At 36.5% G+C, this 22,422-nt stretch overlaps 1 long non-coding RNA gene across 2 annotated transcripts in view; it reads left to right on the top strand.

Annotated features, from left to right (window-relative positions):
- Positions 1-1,539: 1,539 nt before the first annotated feature.
- LOC140520484 (uncharacterized) overlaps positions 1,540-22,422 on the top strand; it is a 34,022-nt gene continuing 13,139 nt past the window's right edge. Inside the window, exons 1-2 of one of the 2 annotated variants that reach the window (XR_011972524.1) lie at positions 1,540-1,589; positions 2,956-3,120. This is a non-coding gene — a long non-coding RNA (uncharacterized lncRNA). Of the gene's footprint in view, positions 1,590-2,338; positions 2,480-2,955; positions 3,121-22,422 lie in introns of those variants that run through there. The other variant, XR_011972523.1, reaches the window with a different exon arrangement.

Genomic DNA, 22,422 nt, shown 5'->3' with positions numbered 1-22,422 from the left:
TGTCCTAATCCTTAGGTTGTCTTTATACATCCTTATTGTTTGCTTGCATAGTAAACATATTTACTATTAATTTTTTTTTGCCTTTCTTCTAGGTTATCCTTCATTTCTGTGTATATGCATTCCCAGTCTATTCTCTTTTGTTTCTTTGGTGACAATTTTCCATTAAAGATTCAAGTTTTTCTATTGTACTCATTATTTTGCTATGCAGGACTTAGATTCTGCTTTCATAATTCTCATTTCTCTTTTAAACCACTCAAGAACATTATGTTGCTGTTCGACGTTCTCTTCTAATTTTACAGGGTCCTCTATTTCATCAAGCATTGGATCATTTTCTTTCATTTTGCAATATTTATTCATACATGCCTGAACTCATTTATTAGTCTGGAGGTCATGTTTCCATCTGTTACTGTTTTTCCTGCTGATGTATCATTTTTTTGAAATTTCTTCTTCCTGAAATCATTGATACTTTCAGTCTCTGCACCCCCTGCCCCCATTTTCTTTATCACTCGCTTCTTGACTCCTTCTCCTCTGATTTTGGTTTCCTTGGGGGCTGAATCTCAAAATTTCTCAGACTCTTCCCACACTGGGCAATTCAGGACTGACTAAAATGATTACTGGGTAGTTAGAAATGGCCTTAGATGGTTGTGCTCTATCTCTGAGGCTTGGTGGAGTGCTGCACAAGACCTTAAACTCAGAGTACCTTATCCTGGTGACCTGTCCCACTCCCTCTGTTCCTGAGTTCTCTGGCCTGGCTCTAGCAGTTCAGAGCCTGCTCACCCTGGCACTGGCAGTTTATAAGTTTGCAGTGCTGGTGCTTCTGGGTGACAGCTCCCAGCAGGCTTTTGCTCCTGATGGGCTATGTCCAACCTAGCTGTTGAGACCTCAGAAACTTATAAAATCTATAACCAGGGTCTCTATGGTACTTGAAAGAAGGAGGGGGGAACTGGGGGCAGAAACCAGTTTTAATGGAAACCTATGCTGTGTCCTTGGATCTGCTGGTACAGTCTCACTGCCACTAGTGTAGGAGGGGACAGAGGGGTGCTGAGTGCACTCAGATTCAGTGAGCTGATGTCAGTTCCTGGGATTTGAGCTTTTTGTTTTTGTTTGTTTTTGTTTTTAACCTTCCTTTGGATTCTGCATATCCTGGACCATGGAAACAGCTGAAGTTGATTTATCTTTGATGCATAATTTCTCTTTTGGAGTGGTTTAGAGTTGTGGGTATTGGAGAAAATGTTTAGTCTGTCATCTTGTTGCTCACGTGGCTCAGAAGGCTTTGCATGTTAACTCATTTGAGTCTCATAATAATCCTGTGAAAGTAATGGGATTATTATCCCTATCTTATATGTGAAAAAACATGTTGAGGAAAGATAAATGACTTGTTCAGGGTCACATGGTTAACTCATTATCTAAGGTGAGACTCACATTCAAACCAGAGCACTGTATCACCTCTCTTCCAAAATAATGCTTTAATTTGCAAAGTATTATCATATTTGATCTTCATAACAACTATGTGAGATATGTATTATCATCTCCATTTTACAGATGAGAAAGCTGAAGCTGAGAGGAGAAGTTACTTGCCCACACAGCTAGTAAGTGTTGGAGGTAAAATTTGTTACCTCTTTCCTGTTTTTTAAATTTAAATTTTTAAACTTTTTTTCCCCAGAGATAGACTTTGAACTCAGATCTTCTTGAACTTAAAATCAGTGCTCTATGCATTATAAAATGCAGCTGGGTATTGCAGTGGATAGAGTGCTGTACTTGAAGTCAAAAAGACCTAAGTCCAATTTTGTGCTCAGACACTTACTAGAAATGTGACCCGGAGTTAGTCGCTTAACTCTCTTCCTCTCTGTAAAATGGGGTTAATAACAGCACTTACTTCTCAGTGTAGTCGTGAGGCTCAATGTTCAATCAATCAAACAATAAATATTGAGCACCTCTCTGCCCGATATTGTGCTAAACAGTGGTTGTACAAAAAGGGGCAAACAACAGTTTTTGTCCTCAAGGAGCTTACAGTCTAATAGGGGAGATCAAGTGAGATAATATTTGTAAATCACTTTGTAAACCTTGAAGGATTATACAGATATTATTATTTTTATTAATTATTCCCAGCTGACTAACAGCTACATTCTTTTAGTGTTCAAGGATTACACTTAGGAATTCATCAGTAATTTTAGTTGTTTCTGTACATATGTTTCCTTTTCTTCCTGTGGGAGGGTAGGTAGGAAGGGGAGGGATCACTGTTTGTATAAAGTATCATGAGATACAAATGGGCACTAAACCAAGTGTCTTAAGAAAATCTAGGGTTAGAAAGATGATTTTTTTGCTGTGTTATTACAGATTTTCAACAGGCTGATAATGTAAAAGATGGTCCTTCTAAGCATATGAATACATGGAGATAGAGAAACCTGAATGAGACTGGAATTAGTAATTTACTTTGGCTGAAACATCAAGCGTGTGAAAGGGAGTAATTTGAACTAAGGTAAGAAAAGTATACTAGAGACAGATTGTGGAGAAAAGACCACAGCAAACAATAGTAGACAGGACATCCCATTTGATAAAAAGTACAAATTTTTAATGGGAAGAAATTAGTGGCATAAAAGGAAAAGCTAATAATTCTTATTTATTTATTTAAGATCCTTTAATAAAATCTTACACAAATATTTCATCTTGTTGTGTAGATGATTTTGGGTTCCCAGAGATTTGGTCAGTAGAGAAAAATCTTCCACAGTTCCTGCCAGGGTGGGTGACAGGTCCATTGATAGACTGTGTGTCCCCGTGGAACAGTTGAAAGAACTCTAGGCTTGGCATTAGAGACCCTGTGTTTGAATGTCACCTCAGTCATGCCTATGACATTGGGTGGACAAGACTCTTAATCTCTCTGGGTCTGAATATCTTCATCTGTAAAATGACCTCTGGGCTCACTTCTAGCTTTAAATCTCTCATCTTTTGTCCAAGACCAAGGAGATTTATGTTTGGAGACCCTCATGGCCAAGGTGGCCACAGGGTGATGAATTCTTCAGCCACAGCAAGTCTCAATGATCCCCTAAAGCTACAGAGGGTCTGCAAACTGTCTCCATGGATGAAGTCCACAAATCACAGCTCATTGAGATAATGAAATAAGTAAGTAAAGAAAATAGAACAATGAAATGAAATTGTGGCAAACATGAGATGATGATGAAAAAAACTTATTTTATTGTAACAATGACAGGCTGTTAAGGGCATTGTGGAGTCACCAGCTTGGAGAATGTGTCATAGCCATCTTGAGGCCAAAAGGAGTCCATATAAAATATTGTTTATTTTTTCTTCAAATAATTACAAAAGAAAAGAATAGAAAAAATATACCAATTAGATGATGAAACTACTTCCAGGGAGGGAGAATCTAGATGAACCACACCTCATTACTCTGAACATTCCCACCAGATGACTCTTCACCACATCTCGGATAGATGTACGACAAATGAATGGTCTCCACCACATCCACAGTAGAAGTTCATTTAGAACCTGATCCATGCCAAGTCATTTGTCACAATTTTGGCACATGGGGTAATTCCCCAAAACATATTCACAGGACACAACTAAGTGTATATGTACTGACTGTGCCTTCACATTCATGATGTAGAATCAGGGACATAAAAGGGATTTTTGAGAGGTCAACTAATCTATACCTTCTGTCTACAGGCAGGGCCGCATCCAAAAGTGTGAGAACTTCTCCTGTTTTTAAAGCTCTCTGGAGATGTTTCGCTCTTTCAGCAGCCCATTTCAATGTCTAACAACACTTGTTGTCAGGAAATTCTTCCTTATGTCTAACCTAACCCCCTCATGCTGAAGATTAAACCCAATTACTCTTGTTCTGTCCCCAGTGGAGATGGAAAACATTTGGTTCCGATCATCTCCCTACAGTAATAACCATTAAGTCACCCCTTAACTTTCTCTTTTCCAGCTGGGCCAAATAATCCTAATTCCTTTAGCATTTACTTCATGGGTTTTGTTGGACAATATCTATTTTGCCTTTTTCCTGGAGCACTGACCTTGTACCTTCTTTTTCCACAGACACATAAAGTGTTAGAGCTGCAAAAAATCTTAGGGATCATTTGGCCCAACTTTCTAATTTTTAAAATGAGGAAACTGAGTCTCAAAGACGGAAAGTGATCTTTTTATGGTGACCTACTGAGTTAATTAGAAACAGTTATGGGTAGAACTCAGCTCTCTTGAGTCTTAATTCCCTGCTGTTTAAAAAATTAGGATACAAGGTGGGGTAGGTTATGGGGTGAGGATAACAGCAAAAGATGGTGATGGTTATGTGAATGCTTGCAAAATGATAATTTTATTGTTATTTTGGAATTTTTTTGGAATCCCATTATAAAACAGCATATACTTCTGAGAAGAAGTGACTGTAATGTAATGAGATGTTTTATTGTGCTATAGGATTTGAGGAGAAATAATGGAAGCAAAAGATATTATAGAGATAGAATTGGAAGGACTTGGCAACTAATTGTATGTCAGGGATGAGGGTAGGGAAGAGTCAAAGGTTGCTCCAAGATTATGAGCCTAGGGATCTTGGAATACATTGGTGTCTAGAAATAGAGAAGTCAATGGGAAGATCATGTTTAACAGTATGATGACTTTGATTTAGGATCTATTAAATTTGGCAAGCTGGATGACCAAAAACAGATGCCAGTAGGTGGTTGGAAACAAATTAGCATTCTAGGGAGAGATAAAGATTTGGAGTTAGGAGTCACTGTATGGAGATGATCATTTAAACAATAGTAATGAATTAGATCACCAGAGGAAAAAGTAGAAAGAAAAGAGAAGAGGCCATGGACAGTATCTTGAGGTACAACCATTTTTAAATGATGGTAGAAGAGTAAACAGTCAGCATGAGGGAAAGTGGAGAAGTCTCAGAGGTAGGAAGATGGGAGAGTACAGTATCATGGAAATTAAGGGAGAAGAGAATATGAAGAGGGAAGGGTAATATAATAATAATAATAGGAATGAAGCTTAATGGTATAAGAAAGGAAACCTATTTATATGAAAAACCATCAAATATTTGGGAATTAACTTACATAAGAATATCTAAGATCTATATAAGGAACATGATAAAACTATAATGATTAAAATAAAGGAAAATCTAAACAACTGCAGGTCATTCATAGGCAGATTGGATTAACATAGTGAAAATGATCATATTCATCTAATTAACTAATTTATTTAGTGCAATGGTAATCAGAATAACAAGGGGTTTTCTGGATGAAATTATAATTAAATATATGGAAAATAAGTAGGTAACATGGAAAGCTAATTAAGGAGATCTTGTATTTTATACTTTCAAAAATAGTATTACAAAGCAATTGTCAAAATGATCTTGTGCTGAGAAAAAAAAAACAGAGGAGACCAATGAGATACTGGATGGCCAACTGAATTTATGCAAAATATTAGTGTCTAATAAACCTTTTAGACGTTAATTAAAATATGGGGATACGAGTCATTCTTTGCATAAATAGACTTAGAGAAATAAGTTGATTATTTGACAAGAAGAGGTGTTGGACCTGTAGTTTGCACCATGCACTCTAGTAAAATGTAACTGAAAGATCTAAACAAACAAACAAACATAAAAAAGACCTCTAGAAAAGATGAAAGTAAATGAAATGAATTTTTTATCTCATTTGTGGGTGAGATGATTTTTTTTTCAATTCAGCAAGTGGAAGGAATTTTTTGGGCTAAGATAGAAGTGCTAGACTACATTAAAATAAAATAATGTTAAAAAATGAGAAAATAATGACAAAACATGTATGATAAATATCACAAAACTTGACATATAATACATATAAGTAATGGTTAAACAATTGAAATACTAACTCTTAGACTATAATGTATAAATGGTCAGATATATGAACAGAATATTTCAAAAGAGCATATAGATATTGTTAATAATCACTTGAAAAAATTCCCAACCTCACTAATAATAAGGGAACTAAATCAAAATATTTTTGAGGTACAACTCCCTATCAAATTGATGAAATTATCTAATGGCAATGAGACTAAAATTGAAGGGATTGTGAAGAAATAAGTCCACTCATTCATTGCTGGTGGAATTGCAAATGTTTAGAATACTTATTGTAAAAATGTGATGATCAAAATAATGAATTGGTATTGGAAAGCAAGAGCTCAAATGATGTAAGATCACATAAATTTTTAGTAGACCCAGTTGGTGCAATTGTATTTTTTTCTTCATCAAGCTTTGTAACTTGGTTGCAGGAGTGGAGGAGATATTTACCCATTGTTACTCAGAGTTGGTTCACAAGACGTTAGAGTTGAAAGGGACCTTAGAAATCATGTAATCTAGCTTTCTCGTATTACAGAAGAGCAAATTAAGGCCAGATTATGAGAAGTGACATACCCAAGATCACATAAGTGCCACAATCAAGACATCCTCTAAATCTATCTAGTGATTTTCCATTCTATCGTATTAATCTTTAATAGAGTAAGAATTCTGGAAGATCAAAGGAATTCAAGGGCAAGAGGGTAATAATAAAGTTATTGACAATAAGATCTGGCTGGGTAGGGAAGAATGTGTGACAGAAGACTGCTACTGTATTGTAAAACTTAGTGATCTGAGTGCTAAGGATAGTGAAAAGAGAAATAGGAGGTATAAGAGAGTGGGGCAGATGGAAGCTTAGGGGATTTTGGTTCAAGAGAGGAATGCCAGAGTTCAGGATTTAAAAGATGGGTCTCTTTTAAATTACAGTGAGGTCTAAACTATGGCTATTCTACTGATTAGTTAAAGGGGAAGAAAAACAGAGGCCCATTAAAGTAAGTTGTCAAAATGTCAGAGGAGGAGACTAGAGGAAGCAAGAGAGAAAAGAGATAGAAAGTCTGTAGCCAAAGTCATGGATAAACACAGGGGAATGGTCGTAAGATTAGTGCATGATAACAACATGGATAGGTATAATTTGAAATTATGGTATAGATTGCTGAGAAATAATGGATAAAACTTGTAGTCAGAAAACCTTGGGTTCAAATTTTGTGTGTCATTTACTGACTAAATGACTTTTGGCCAACCAGTTAACCAATCTAGACCTCAGTTTCTTCAACTGTAAGATAAAGAAGTTGGACTCTAAGTTCCCTTCCAATTCTAGATTTATGATCCTCTATGGTCATAGAAGAAAGGGAAATATTGAATAAGCAGAGACAAATATTTCATTAAGAAGGTCAAGTTTCCATTTAGAAGATTGGTGTGATGGAGCAATCTCTAAAAGCCTGGGTTTCCATACACATAGCTCTCCCCTAGATTTCCTGAATGCTTTGAAAGGGCCATGTTGAGAAGAGAAAGTTAAACATTTTGTTTTGATTTCTCTTTTTGTTTTTTGGATATGCTCTTTCTGCATGTGCATGTGGCTATTATGGTGTACATAAACATCTCTACCCTTGCTGTCTTCACGCTATCACCTCTGCTCTCTTGCCACTTAAAAACTAGACATTGATCTAGAATCAATGTGGGATTTTATAATATGTTTTGGACTTATCTTACTTAATTCTAGGACTCCATAGCATTTTACTGACATCTCCAGACATGCCACAGATTACTCCACACCTCCCCTAACCCAAACATTTCCAGTTCTCCTTTATGTGCTGTTTTCTACCATTAGAATGTAAACTCAGGGAGGCAGAGCAAAGATGGTGGATTAGAGGCAGTCACTCAGCTGAACTCTCTCAATGTTCCCCTTTAAGAAATTTTAAAATAATACCTCAAATCAAATTTTGGAATAGCAGAGCCAACAAAAAGTTCAAGTAGGCATTTTTCCAGCCTAAGACAATTTAGGAGGTCAGAAGGAAAGGTTTGTCACTGTTGAAGCATCAGTGCTGGGCCTTAGAGGAAGCTGAGACAGCAGCAGCTGCAGTAGCTTTTGGAACTCTTAGCCCAGAGATGGTAAGGGGCTCAGACAACTGGTCAGAAAGAACACTCTCCATTCAGCAGCACAAAGAAGCCTGAAGCTTGGCACAGTGCCTCACCACTCCCAGGTCAGCAGAGACCAACTTTGACATTAAGTTCAAAGTCAAGACATAGATTGAAAAAATAGCCATCAAAAGCAACAACAAAAAATGACACAAAAACCTGTGGTGGTAGGGAAGAGAAGGAGAAAAAGACATAATCTCAGACTAAGACAACAGTGTGAAAACAGCTAGATGCAAAGTCTCAAAGAAAAATCCTAATTGGACTGAAGCCCAACAAGAATTCCTGGAAAAGTAAAAGAAAGAGATAAGAATGACAGAGGAAAAATTGGGCAAAGAAATAAGAATGATACAAGATAATTATGAAAAGACAATCAACAGTTTGATAAAATATGGACAAAAAATACCAAAGAAAACAATACCTTAAAAACAGAATTGATCTAACGGTATAAGAGGCACAAAAATTCACAGAAGAAAAGAACTCCTTATAAAGCAGAATCCCCAGATGGAAAAACAGGTAAAAGAACTCACTGAAGAAAATAATCCTTTACAATTAGAATTGGACAAATGAAAGCTAATGACTCCACAAGACAACAAGAAACAATAAGACAAAGTCAAAAGAATGAAAAGCTAGAAGAAATTTGAAACATCTCTTCAGAAAAACAAGTGACCTGGAAAATAGATTGAGGAGAGATAATTTAAGGATTATTGGAAATAGAATCTACCGATCCCCTCCTGAAAGCGATCCTATATGAAAAGACATAGGAGTATTATAGCTGAGTTCCAGAATTCCCATGTCAAGGAAAAATATTGCAAGTAGCCAGAAAGAATTCAAGTACCATGGAGTCATAGTCAGGATTATTCAAGATTTAACAGCTTCCATGTTAAAGGAGTAAAAGACTTGAAATATGATATTCTTGAAGGCAAAGGAGGTAAGATTACAGTGAAGTATAATCTCTCCAGCAAAACTAAGCATAATTCATCAAAGAAAACTGGATATTTAATGAAATAGAGAACTTTCAAAGATTACTGATGAAAAGATTAGAGCTGAATAGAAAATTTGATGTTCAAACATAAGACTCAAGAGATGCATAAAAGGTAAACATGAAAGAGTAATCATAAGGGAATTAATGGATTTAAACTGTTTACATTCCTACATGGGACAGTGATATATGCAACTCCTAAGAACTTTATCATTATTAGGGCAGCTAGGAGGAGTCTGTACAGACAGAGGGCATTGGTGTGTCAGTTATGTTGGCATGACCTCTGGAAAAGAATGTAGGGGAGAAAAAGAGGGATGCATTGGGAGATGGGGAAAGGGAGAGGTAGAATGTGGCAAATTTTTCTCACATAAAGGAGGTACACAAGTAAAAATTTTATAGTAGAGGGGAAAATTATATACATATGTATATTAGATATAACTATAATATATATATATATATATATATATATATATATATATATATATATATATATATATATATATATATATATATATATATATATGTAGTAGAGGGGAGATAGTAGGCAATGCATGAACCTCATTCTACCTGGCATTAGTTCAAAGAGGGAAGAATATATCTACATCCTCAGCTGGGTAAAGAAATCTAATTTCACCATCGGGAAATAGGAGAGGAAGGAGATAAGAGAGATGGGTCTGGGGGGAGATCATGATAAAAAGGGAAGGCAGGTTGAGGCACAAAACAGACTTTTGAGGGGGGACAGGATAAAAAGAGAGAGAAAGAAGGAAAAATAGAAGAAGAAATGATGGAGGGAAATATGTAGTCATCATAAGTGTAAATGTGAATGGGATGAGTTTACCTATAAAATGAAAGCAGAAAGTAGAATGGATTAGAAACCAGAACCCGCCAATATGCTGCTTACAAGAGACACATTTGAAAAAGAAAGGTACATACAGAGTTAAAATAAAGGGCTAGAGCAGAATCTGTATCAGAATGCATCAGCTAAAGTAATAAAGGCAGGGGTAGCAATTTTGATCTCAGACAAAGCTAAGCAAAAATAGACCTACTTAAAAGAGATAATCAGGGAAACATCATTTTGCTAAAAGGTACTGTAGACAATGAAGTAATATCAAAAAAACTTTACAGCAAGTTTCTCTGATAAAGGCCTCAATTCTCAAAAAAATAAGGGAATGAATCAAATTCATAAAACTAAGAATCATTCTCTAGCTGATAAATGGTCAAAAGGTATGAACAGGCAGCTTTCAGAGGAAGAAATCAATGATAGCTATAAGTCATATGAAAAAATGCTTTAAATTACTATTATTTAGAGTAATTCAAACAAAAACAACTCCAAGACTCCACCTCACACTTATCAGAAATGACAGATGCTAACTTTTTTGTGGTAGCAAAAAATTGAGAATTGAGGGCATGCCCATCAATTGGGGACTGGTTGAACAAGCTGTAGTATATGGATGTAATGGAATACGATTGAAGCATAAGAAATGATGAGTAGGTGGATTTCAGAAAAACCTGGAAAGATTTACATGAACTGATGCAAAGTGCAGTGAATAGAACCAGAACATTGTACACAAAAACAACACTATTGTATGGTGATCAACTGTGAATCACTTAGCTATTCTCAGCAACACAATGATGCAAGACAATTCCAAAGGACTCATGATGAAAGAAATGCTGGAGTCTGAATAAAGATCTAAGCATACTATTTTTCACTTTATTTTTTTTCATTTTTTGTCTGTGTTTTCTTTCACAGCATGACTAGTATATGTTTTATATGATTGCACATATATAGCCTATATAAAATTGCTTACCATATTAGGGAGTGGGGAGTAAAGGGAAAGAGGGAGAGAATTTGGAACTCAAAGTTTTTAAAAATGAATGGTAAAAATTGTTTTTTTACCTGTAATTGGGGAAAATAAAATATTTTTTCAAAAAGGAATGACAAATGTTAGAGGAGACCAGGGAAAGGAGGTACATGAATAAACTGTTAGTGAAGTGGTGAACTGGTCCAACTATTCTAGAGAACTATTCAGAACTGTGCCCAAAGTATTATAAAACAACAATACCCAACAACACAACTACTAAACCTATACCCCAAAAGGATCAAAGAGAAAAGGAAAAGGACCTATATGCAAAAAAGTATCTATTACATTTTTGTGTGTCAAGGAATTGGAAATTAAGAGAATGCTTATCAGTTGGGGAATGACTGAATGAACTGTGGTGAAGTACTGTTGGGTTATGAGAAATGACAAGAGGGGTGGTTTTAGAAAAAAATGCAAGACCTATATGAATTGATGCAAAGTGAAGTGAGAAGAACTGGAATATCACAGTGCATAGTAGCAGCAATGTTGTAACGATGATCAAATGTGAAAGACTTGGCTACTCTGATCAACACAGTTATTCAAGTCAATTCCAAAGGACTCATGGGAGAAGATGCTATTTATATTGAGAGAGATAAAGAGAAAGAGGAGAGCTAATGAATTCTGATAGTAAACTGAAGTATAATTCTTGTTTGCTTTATTATTTTTGCCTTTTTTGTATTATGTCAATATGGAAATGTTTTGCATGACTTTACATGTATAATGATATTCTAATATTGATTGCTTTTTCAGTGGGTGGGGGAAGGGTGAGATGTAGGAATAAAACTTGGAACTCAAAATTTTAAAAGAAAAAGATGTTAAGAATAAATAATAAATTAAAAATAATATAAGTTCATTGAGAGCAGAGCTTATCGTGTTCTCAATTTTTAGCATAGTGCCTGGCATATTGTAAGTAATTAATAAATGAATATCTTTTTAATTTTGACTGAATCACAACATCTGTAATACTGCTTCTAAAAGACAATATTGGGAAAAATAAAGCTTAGGTTAGCAACAAATAAGCTATCTGACCTTAAGCAAGTTGTTTGTTTCCTCCGGACCTCAGTTTCCCAGTATTACAGAATTTTAGAGTTGCAAAGGGATTGAAAGATCAAATTGCCTGACACCTCATTTTACTGAAAAGGAAACTGAGACCTAGAGAGATTTCATAACCTGTCCAAAGTCATATAATTGGAAAGTATGAGAACATCAATTTGAACTCAGGTCCTCTGAATTCATGTCCGGTACTCTGCTCCCATTTCACTGTATTCCCTCATCTCTAAAATAATGGGCATGGATGAGATGATTTCTAAAGTTCTTTTCAGCTTTAAGAGGTTATGATTCCATGATACTTTGAGATGAGTAGTTCAGTCCTCCCTGTCTGCCAGACGCAAATTGAGAAAAAGGGAGACTGCAGAGTGTGCTTGTCTTTTCTTTGTGGTGGGTTATACTCATTTCCTCCCACTGAAGGGGAGAAGTACTTTGAAACAGCATCTTATCATGCAAATAGATTTCAAGTCAATTTACCACTTTTCTAAATGCAGTACAGGCCAAAGTCATGATTGTAGAAATTATAATGCAACTCCTAAGTGTTTTTCCTCTGGGGACAATTTATTAAATTCTTCACTGGCCATACATCAAAAACCTGTGATTTCATCAGTGTGGGAACTCCCTCAGGCCATGCACATGGCAACCTGTCTGTAATTTAGAGAGAGGGAGAGAGCAAGAGAGAGAGAGAGAGAGAGAGAGAGAGAGAGAGAGAGAGAGAGAGAGAGAGAGAGAGAGAGAGAGAGAGACAGACAGACAGACAGACAGACAGACAGACAGACAGAGACAGAGAGAGAGACAGAGACAGACAGAGACAGACAGAGACAGACAGAGAGACAGAGAGAGACAGAGACAGAGAGAGAGAGAGAAAGAGAGAAAGAGACAGAGAGAGAGAGACAGAGAGACAGAGAGAGAGAGAGAGAGAGAGAGAGAGAGAGAGAGAGAGAGAGAGAGAGAGAGTTAGTTGACCAGAGTAGTTGTATGATTTACTCAGTTACACAGCCACTAAGCATCAGAGGTAGGAATTTGAACTTGGATCTTCTTGAGCCCAAGTCCAGTATTCTATCCATTTCAACGTACTGCTCCTCCTCATCTAGCCAAAGTGGTCAGTGCTTATGCTCTCTCAAGGACTTACAAAATCTTCCCATTTGAACTTCTTTTGAAAGTGTCTTTTTATGTTTGGGTCAGTCATTTTGTTATATACTGTGTACATGTTATCAAACCAGCCTTGACCTTCAGTATTCAGGCTGCTTCCATAAGGGTCGAACATGCCTGGAAATCCCCAAGCTAGCCTCTGACCTATATGTGTACAAAAAAATAAAGCACCACGTTGCTTACCGGCATAGTACCTGGAGTTTTGAACTGTTCCTTCAGGGTTAGGGAAAGTGTTTAAAGAGAACAGTGTGAGCAATCCATTTCACACTCGGCTGACTTCCCCTTCCCTTTTTAATAAGCATGTTTAATCTGGATCCATTCCAGGCACTGTAATCTTATGCTCCATACATTTATTCATTGATGATAATAGGGTGTAATGGCAACAAACAACATTTCCATCTCCAAAGTGCTTTGGGCAAACATTTAATTAGTAATCTCTGGGGGGCAGGCTCATGAATTTTCTAATTCCTGGCATATTGTGTGACTGAGGACCCAGAGAAGAATTGGGTTACCAAAATTTCCCCTGGGTCCAAATCACAAAAATGATTATTTTCCCATGGCATATCCTAATAATGCATTTCTTCACCAGAAACTAGAATTGTTTATATATCTGCAAGCATGTCCTGAGCCTAGAGAGATAAGTGTTCTACAAGGGCTCCCCTTTTCTTTTCTTGGGATAGCTCTTTACTCTTTCTGAACAGCAGAGGGAAATAATGGCTTGAGCCTGTGTACTAATAAAAAAAAAAGTCCACTGGATTTATGTACTAAGTCTGTCAAATCATATTCATTGGGACTCATTGGAATTTGAGAGTATTTCTAAATAACCTTTAAAAGAAAACAGCTTTTGGCAATTAAGAAAAATAATAATTTGTAAGCATCATATATTGACTAAGGTTGGCCATAATATTTATAAATAACCATAGAAACACATGACTAACAGGATCTACACAGTTGCTTCCAAACCTCCTTGCCAGCATCACTATATTCACATAACACTCCTAATCTGAAAGACCAGGTGATGGCAAATATTACTTACGTGAAGGTAGAAGAAGCAACCATGCGAGAGGCGTTCCTTAATGGGAATACTCTGCAAATAGGACAGCCATAGTCAGAGAGGGTGCAGACCACAGATGACTGATTAAATCATGACGTATCTACAAGGATTTACTTGATGCTTGTGGTTTGAGAAAGCTGTAGAAATATATAAAATAGATTTGTTCTATATTTCGTCAGGCTTATTGGTAGGAAGAAAGAAAAATCAAAAACCCAAAGAAAATCAAAATAGATCATGTCTCTTAAAGTATTCCTGAATATCTGATCCAAAAGAGATTTGTCTGTTAGCTGCTTGTAAATCTCTCATGCTCAGTGACAGCCCACATGACTTTTTCAGGGGAACTCTGCAAGGATGTTAACGCTACCATTGTGGCAAAGCATCAGCTGAACTGGAGGCAGCCCTCGCATCCAGAATTAAAACCATCAATCCAAGAAGCAAGACACTTTGCAATGACACAGTTTTCTTTGAGAAGACAAGAAGAAAAACAGAGAGGTGGCATGTGAGCTCCAAGTCACTGGACAGCTCTGGAGCTGAATGTCGGGGAGAGAGAGAGAGTTTTTGAGAATGGTGTTACCGCCCTAATTAAGCTCAGTCTATGATGTCATTTGGGGAAATGCACTGTCCCGAGCATCACTTACCCAAGAATGATTTCAGAGGGCTGAAAATAATAATAGCTTGTTTGGTGCAGACATGTAATTAGTGGAAATTCTTTCTTCATGCATGCCAACATCACACCTCATGTCTGTTCTTAATGTAACAAGATCACCTGGTTCTATCTGGAGAAGAAATCTACTCCAATACGTGTGGGTTGTATACTGTAGGCTTTGAGATATCAGTTATGCTTTTGAAAGAAGGAGTAGCTCGATGGTGCAGTGGATAGAGTGCTGGGTCCAGGGTAAAGAAAACCTGAGTTCAAATCCAACCACAGACAAGTACTGTCAGTGTGACTCTGGGCAAGTCACTTAACCCTGTTTACTTGAGTTTCCTTATCTGTTAAATGAACTGGAGAAAGAAATGGCAAACTACTCCAGTATCTTTGCCCAGAGATAACTGAATGGACACATCTGAAAACAACTAAATAACCTGAAAGTAAATTCCGATTGCCTGGCAAAAACTTTATGTTTTTTTAAGTGCTTTCTGTAGTTCCATGAGGGTAGGGAGCACAAATTAATGGTGCTTACATCTTCCTTAGAACACCACTTAGAATAATAAATTGTTGTTGAATGAATAAATGAATACATTATCTAATTCTTATAACAGAACTTTGAGAAAGGGAAATTGAGGGTGAATGGTGAAATGACTTAGTTAAAGCCACGCATTGAATAAAATGGTAAAATTGAAATGTGAACCTCACTCTTCTGACTTTTAAATCCCATGTCCTAACACCATTTTGCCAGTCTTTGGAGGGCAGGGAATATGTAGATTTAGGTACAATGTTAGTGTGAGCATTGAAACAGTGCAATTTTATACAACTCTGGCCACACTATCCCATGAAAAATAAATGTAGCAGTGGTGTAGAAAGGCATCCATGCACTCAACTAATGTGACAATTTTGGCTGCATAGCTATTCTCTATCCAGCAATTATTGTCATTGATTACCAGCAGTTGTACTGAACTGATCTTTAAAAAGACCATCAACAAACTAAAATAAGTATTCAGCTCATTCCCCAAAGTTTACAGATTTCTGGCTAACTATGCCAACAACAGCTCACAGGGTACAAAGGGCTATTTAGTAGTTTGGTCACCTGTATCAAGCTACTTCAAATGACTTTAATACCCTTAAGTTGCTTGCATTCTAATAGGATAGTAGTCAGTCAGTAAAAGTTATATACTATACTAAGTGCTAGAGATTCAAAGAAATATAAAAGAGAGTTTGCTTTGAAGGAGCTCTTAGTCTAATGGGGGAGGCAATGTGCAAACAGCTATGCACAAACAAGATCTATGAAGGAAGAAATGATGATCAACAGAGAGAAGGCACTTGAATTTTAAGGGGAAATCAAGAAAGGCTTCCTGTAGATGATGGGAGTTTAACTGGGGCTTGAAGCAACCCAGAATAGAGGGATGAGGAGGGAGACCATTCCATGCATGATGAATGACCAGTAAACTGGAGTTAAGAGATGGAATATCTTCTTTGAGAAACAGCAAGTGGGCTGGCAATTTGGAGACAGCTAGATGGCTCAGTGGAGGAGAGTGCTGAGCCTAGGTTTTTCAGAAAAACCTGAATTCAAATGTGACCTCAGACACTACCTGGATGACCTTGGACAAGTCACTTAACCTCTGTTTACCCTGGAGGCAACGAAGTGGCTCAGTGGATAGAGTGCTGGGTCTGGAGTCATGAAGACCTGAATTCCAATCAGGTCTCATATGCTTACTAGCTGTGTAACCCTGTACAGGTTACTTAATCTCTGTTTGCCTTAATCTACTGGAGAAGAAAACGACAAACCACTCTAGTATCTTTGCCAAGAAACCCCATGGATAGTATGGTCCTTGTGGTCATGAAGAGTTACATATGACTAAGCAAATGAACAACAAATGGGCCAGTGTCACTGAATCACAGAAGACAAAGTGTGTTATTATCATTGTAAGTACATGTTTACATATATAAATTAATTATAAGAGTGTTGAAGGGAAGAGTGGAGTACGTTATAGGACTGGAAAATTGCTAGAATTTGTCTAGGAAAATGACTTAGTAGATTCATGTAAATTTAGAATGTTAGAGCCTGACTTCATCCAAGGGAGAACATCTAGTTGAAACTGTTCATTTTATAGGCAAAGAAACTGAGTCCCTGAATGGTAATATAATCTATCCAAGGTCACAGATGCTTTATGACTCATTAGAAATTATAAATCAATGAAAATCATTATTCTGAGTAATTAAATTATAAATCTCAAAAAGTTCTTTAAACATAGACTAAAATTCGGTATTTTAATCCAAATTGCAATGCAATTGGAATATCTTCACAAACTCATACAATTCAAGATTGAATAAATAGGTCTTAGACTATCCAGTTCAAAATTTGAAAATGTCATAGCTTTTCCTCAACTGGCTGACCATACTTATTTCCTTTAATAGAATCTTACATGGCATAGTCTTAAGACTCTTCATTGTCTGGTTTGCCTTTTGGACAGTCTCTTGCTAATCAGTAAATCAGCAAGCATATTTTAAGCTTCTACTGTGTGGCAGGCTCTGTTTTAGGAGGCATACAAGTACAGCTAGGTCCCAATTAGTGGAAAGAATTAATTCCCCCTAAAAGGGCTGCATTATTTGGATTCACACTGCATATTTCCACTGGACTTAAGCCCATCACCATATTTAACATAATTATAACTTAGAACAGGGTGAATTCAAAAACATGCAAACACCATGTAATTCATTATTTGCATTAATGAATATCGATCTCTATAAAGAAAGAAACAACACCTACTTGAAAGAGTTTGCATTCTAATTGGGGCCAAGGAAAACCACCACCATAACCATACATAGCATAAAATAGTGAATAATTAACAAAAAATACAAAGTAGTTTGGAAGGGAAGAAGCTACATGTTGGGAGGACCAGGGGTCCGAGGCAGGTTTTAGGAAGTCCTTGAGGTAGATCTTACAGGAAAAAGAGAGACTTTATATGGTGTCCAGAGCTGAATACAGTACTCTAGACAGAGTGGGAACTAGGGCTATCATCTCCCAAGTCATGGAAACTTTACTTCCTTTAATGAAGTCTAAACTTGAATTAGCTTTTGGAGGGCAACTTTATCATTATTATTCTATCCTATTGAAGTTTTAGTCCATTCAAACCCTTATACTTTTTTTTCCAGGTGATCTATTGTCTGGTAACATCTCCCCCACTTTGTTTTTTATTGATATTTTGAGCCCAGTTATGATGTTTTATATTTATTCATCTTTAATTTTTTTATTAAGGTTAGCATAATGTTATAGTCTCTTAAAATCTTTTTGATTCTTTGTCCTTTAATATATTATCTACCCTTCAAACTTTGTACCATCCGAAAATTTGGTAAGGGTGTCATCGAAACCTTTATCTAAATCACTGATGAAAAAATTTAACAGAACAGGGCCACTAAGAAATACCTGGGGCACTCTGCTAGATACCACCTTCCAAACTGACATCAAACTATTAGTAATTATTCTCTGGGTCTGAATATTCCACCATTTCCAAAACCACCTATTTCATAGTCTCCATCTCTTTGTCTTTTCCAAAAGAACAGTATGAAAAACTAATAAGCTTGTTTAAAATCTAGATAAACTATATCTGTCATTCATTCCCATGATCTACCACTCTATTAATCTGTGGAAGAAAGAAAATAACGATGGTCTAGTATGACATGTTCTTGATGAAGCCTAGATGGTTTTCTGTGATCATCACTTCATTTCCTAAGTATTTATTGACCATCCTTTTAACATCATGCTCTTAAATTTAGTCATAAAACTAAAGTTAAAACCCATATTTTACAGATTCCATTATTTTCCCTGTGATTCCCAGCATCTGTCTATTTGAAATAGAAGCTAGGGTGATGGGTGAATTTAGAACTGACAGATGTCCAGTGGGATGCTGGTGGCCATGAAGTAACTACACTTAGCACTTTTAAGAAGGTACTCTATCTCTAGCCTCCATGACATACTTAATCCAGGAAATAGACATAGAAAAAGGGCATCCTGTTCTTGGATTTCAGGTTCCAAATGCAACTTTACTTCATATTTCTCAGTTGCTTTCCTTTTAGGAGCAAAGTAAAGATATCCCAGTTCACTGCTATAAACTGAACAGCCTAGCAGAATTTTCTCACAATGATAGATGTAACATGCAGCTTAAAGTTCCTGATCATTGAAGAGACTAGAATTAATAACGCCCAATATCCCATGAAGTGAGGAAAATAATTCTAGCATGCCTCTAAGAAAATGAAGGTATTCTGGATCTTTGCTGTCATTACCTGCTGATATTCAATATCAGTTTAGTTTTGTGTTAGAAAGACCTGATTTGAAAAGCTGTCTGCTTATAATATTTGTGCATTGTCAGATCGCTACTACAATGCTTCCTGAATCACAGAGACCATTGTGGTTCCACCAAATCCTGTGTTTCTTGGTCCCTGGCCTAAGCGATCAGTTAAAGTCACTGTCTTACTCCTTTCTTGGCACTCATACCATGGTACTCTCTCTGAATGATTACAGATGAATATTCTGTGGAAGGACTGTGGCTTAGGATCATTAAGTGATCCAACATTTCTATTTCTTTAGTACCTTACCTGGGTTTCACTTTTCTGTCATTGAAGACTGATTCCTTGGCAAAATCTATGACTCAAGACCCTGAATATAGCATTTCCTCCTACCAGTTAGCAATAGTAAAATAAGGCTGAGACAAGACAGTTTTTTTGAATTCTATAAATATTGTGCATTTTGTGTGCTAAAATAATAATACATTATAATATGTACTCTCTGATACTGAATACTCAAATAGATCTGTTGATACCAACAACATGGAAGTTTTTTCCAACAATACAGAATAAAATCCATCCATCCAACTGCCTGTACTCTTTTCCATGTTCTCCTATAGGTTTGCCATGGGAGGTCAGACAACATGCTGGAGACCTTTCTTGATCTCTCAACAGTATTTTGGTGGAACACTTGGGCTTTCTAAAAGATAGAATTCACTCTCACTGTGTGCCCTTCCATCTTTTTAGTCAAACACTTTTTGATGACATCCTTTCAAGCCACAAAACAAAGGAAAAAAGCAACTAATCAGGATCACCTTTATTTTTCTTTTAACAGATATTATCTCCTTATTCTTTCCTACTTCACACAGTACAATTAAATTGATTTTAAGGTTCTGAAAGCTAGGAGAGGAAGAAGCTAAGTGTCCAAGATCACCAGTTAGGTTCATAATAGGTGGGCTCAATCAGTGAATTAATTAACACATTTATTAAATGCCAGCTATATACCTGGACTATACTATGGGTTGGGGCAAAAGTCTAAAGGATTCAGGGGTAAAAGTGGCCCTCTCTGACTACAAGATGCTTCCATTTCATGGAAGTGGGACAGGGTGAGGACTTAAGTCTCACAGTTCTTAGGTTAACCCATATCCACCACACTAATCTTCATTACAGATGTCTCAGAATCCCCAACGCCCAATCACTGTACATGGTCTTGTGTACCATTTGGGTCGTTCACAAAAGACAATAATATTTATTCTTTGAAAGCTTGGTTAATGCTACAGCTGTCAGCTGGCTATGGCATATCTCATACCTGCTGTCGTATCTCACTAAGCTCCAGCTCCAGAGTTTGAGTTGTAGAATGGAAAAACTCATACTAAGATTCCTTTATTTTAGAGATAAAGTAACTGGAGATTAAAGAAGACAAGGAACTCTTTTGAGGTCATATTATTGGCAATTGAACTGGGACTAATCTCTCAGTCTTATCATTTCTGCTCACTGATAAAATGGAACACTCACTTTATTCTCCTTCTGAATATTTAAATATATTTAAATGTTCATGTGTTGTTTGTGTATTTATGTCCAAATAGATGAAGGGGGAGTCTTTGGAACCAAGGAGGCATGTGAGTCCTGCCTCTGAAACCTAGCAGTTGTGTGACCATGGGCAATTTTTTTAACCTCTCAAATATGCTCCAGACTAGAGATATCAAATCACTCTGGTCACATTAAACACTTTGAGTATAGATTGAACTAGATGAAATATAATTGGGAAATATTTAACAAAATAAATAAACAATAGGACATAGATAATGTTGGTATGTGCTTTTCTAAGTCAATATTTCAGCCTACAGGGATCCTTATGTACAGTTTATTGGTTCCATTTCCATTTGAATTTGGCATCATTACTCTAGGTAACTCTCAAAGACTCTAAGTTATAGAAGAGCTGCTATTGTGCATTGGTGGAGGGATTATCTACACCAAATGAAATCATATATCTGTACCAAAACCAAGACCAAAAATACAGAAGCATATACATATATATGTATATATATATGTATAAGTATATATATATGTATATGTATACATGTATGTATGTATGTATATACACATAGACATTTACACACACACACACATATATATATATATGTAGCCACATCTGAAACACATATATATATTTCATTCTTCTGAGGACTAGTTGGATAATTCTTAATAACTAAGTTATATGGGAATTTCAATTAGGAATGAGTCCACAAATATATTTTAAAGCAGCTAAAGTGTTCCCAAATCTTTTTTGGGAGGGGGAGGATGATCTCAGAAGACAGCTTTCCCAGAGGAGGAATTTACAGGCCCAGGCGATCTTTTTGGAATTTCCAGGAGGAACAAACCCACCAAAGAGGTAGATTTGAGAAACAGATCATTTTCTGTTTCTTTAGAATATGTGGAAACTTAAAAGACATTGAGTAACTCCCCCAGATGGAAGCCACGCTTGCTCGGCAGTGATAAAAAAGCATCAACATCTGCAAAAGGTTCATTTGAACCAGCACTGGGTTTGGAAATAGGAAGACGAGCAGCTGCAGACAGTCAGCGGGGGCAGGGTGGGGATTCGAAGCTTACAAGTAAAAAAAAAAAAACATTTTATTGTTTGAAATCCTTGTGAAGAATAAAATGGTATGGCCTTTCCAGGTCCAGCTGGTTACCCAGTTTGTAATAGAGTTGTTTTTTTCTTTTTTTAAAATTCTGCAGGTGTGGAAGGAGAGAAACATGAAAGATTCTTTTCAAACATCTTTGTGTCTTCAAGATGTGCCATGTAGGATAGGATGGACCAAGGGCACCCTAATGATCCCTAATCTGTTTTTAAATGTGAATCATGCCCAGATCGCTTGTCAATTTTTTGGTACATGTGTGTAGAAGGAAGGAAAGTGAATGTAGGAGAATATCATTCTTTTAAAATTATTATTTTTTTAAAAATATCAATGACATTTATTATATGTAAAGATAGGCAAGTCACTTAAACAAATTTCTTTAAGCCTCACTTTCCTCATCTGCAAAATGAGGATTTGGAATAAATGACCTGTAGGAGGCTTTCCAACTCTAATTCTGTGATCTGAATATTTACCTTTCCTTGTTCTCCCTCAGAGAACCATCTCTTGACTTGCAAAGATTAGAGAAGAGGGAGAAAAACAATTCAGTGAGACTAACTAGCAAATCAGACAACTCTGATATTATATGTAGAATTCCATACCCATAATCCTCTCCCATCCCCACCCCCCCACACTCTCTGCAAAGAAGAGAGGGAAATTTATAAGAGAATGTCATTCTAAGGCCACCTCATTTCCCTAGCATGGGAGTCATTAGACAATGTGCAAATATGGCTAAAAGAAGAACCCTTAGAGTTTCCCAAACCACAAATTTCTATTTAATGGCATTTCTATGTCAAAATGC

Source organism: Notamacropus eugenii, chromosome 1 (genome assembly GCF_028372415.1).
Source record: "Notamacropus eugenii isolate mMacEug1 chromosome 1, mMacEug1.pri_v2, whole genome shotgun sequence".
NCBI classification, from domain to species: domain Eukaryota; kingdom Metazoa; phylum Chordata; class Mammalia; order Diprotodontia; family Macropodidae; genus Notamacropus; species Notamacropus eugenii.
Note: the sequence above shows the minus strand (reverse complement) of the source record. Positions and strands in the feature narration are given on the sequence as shown.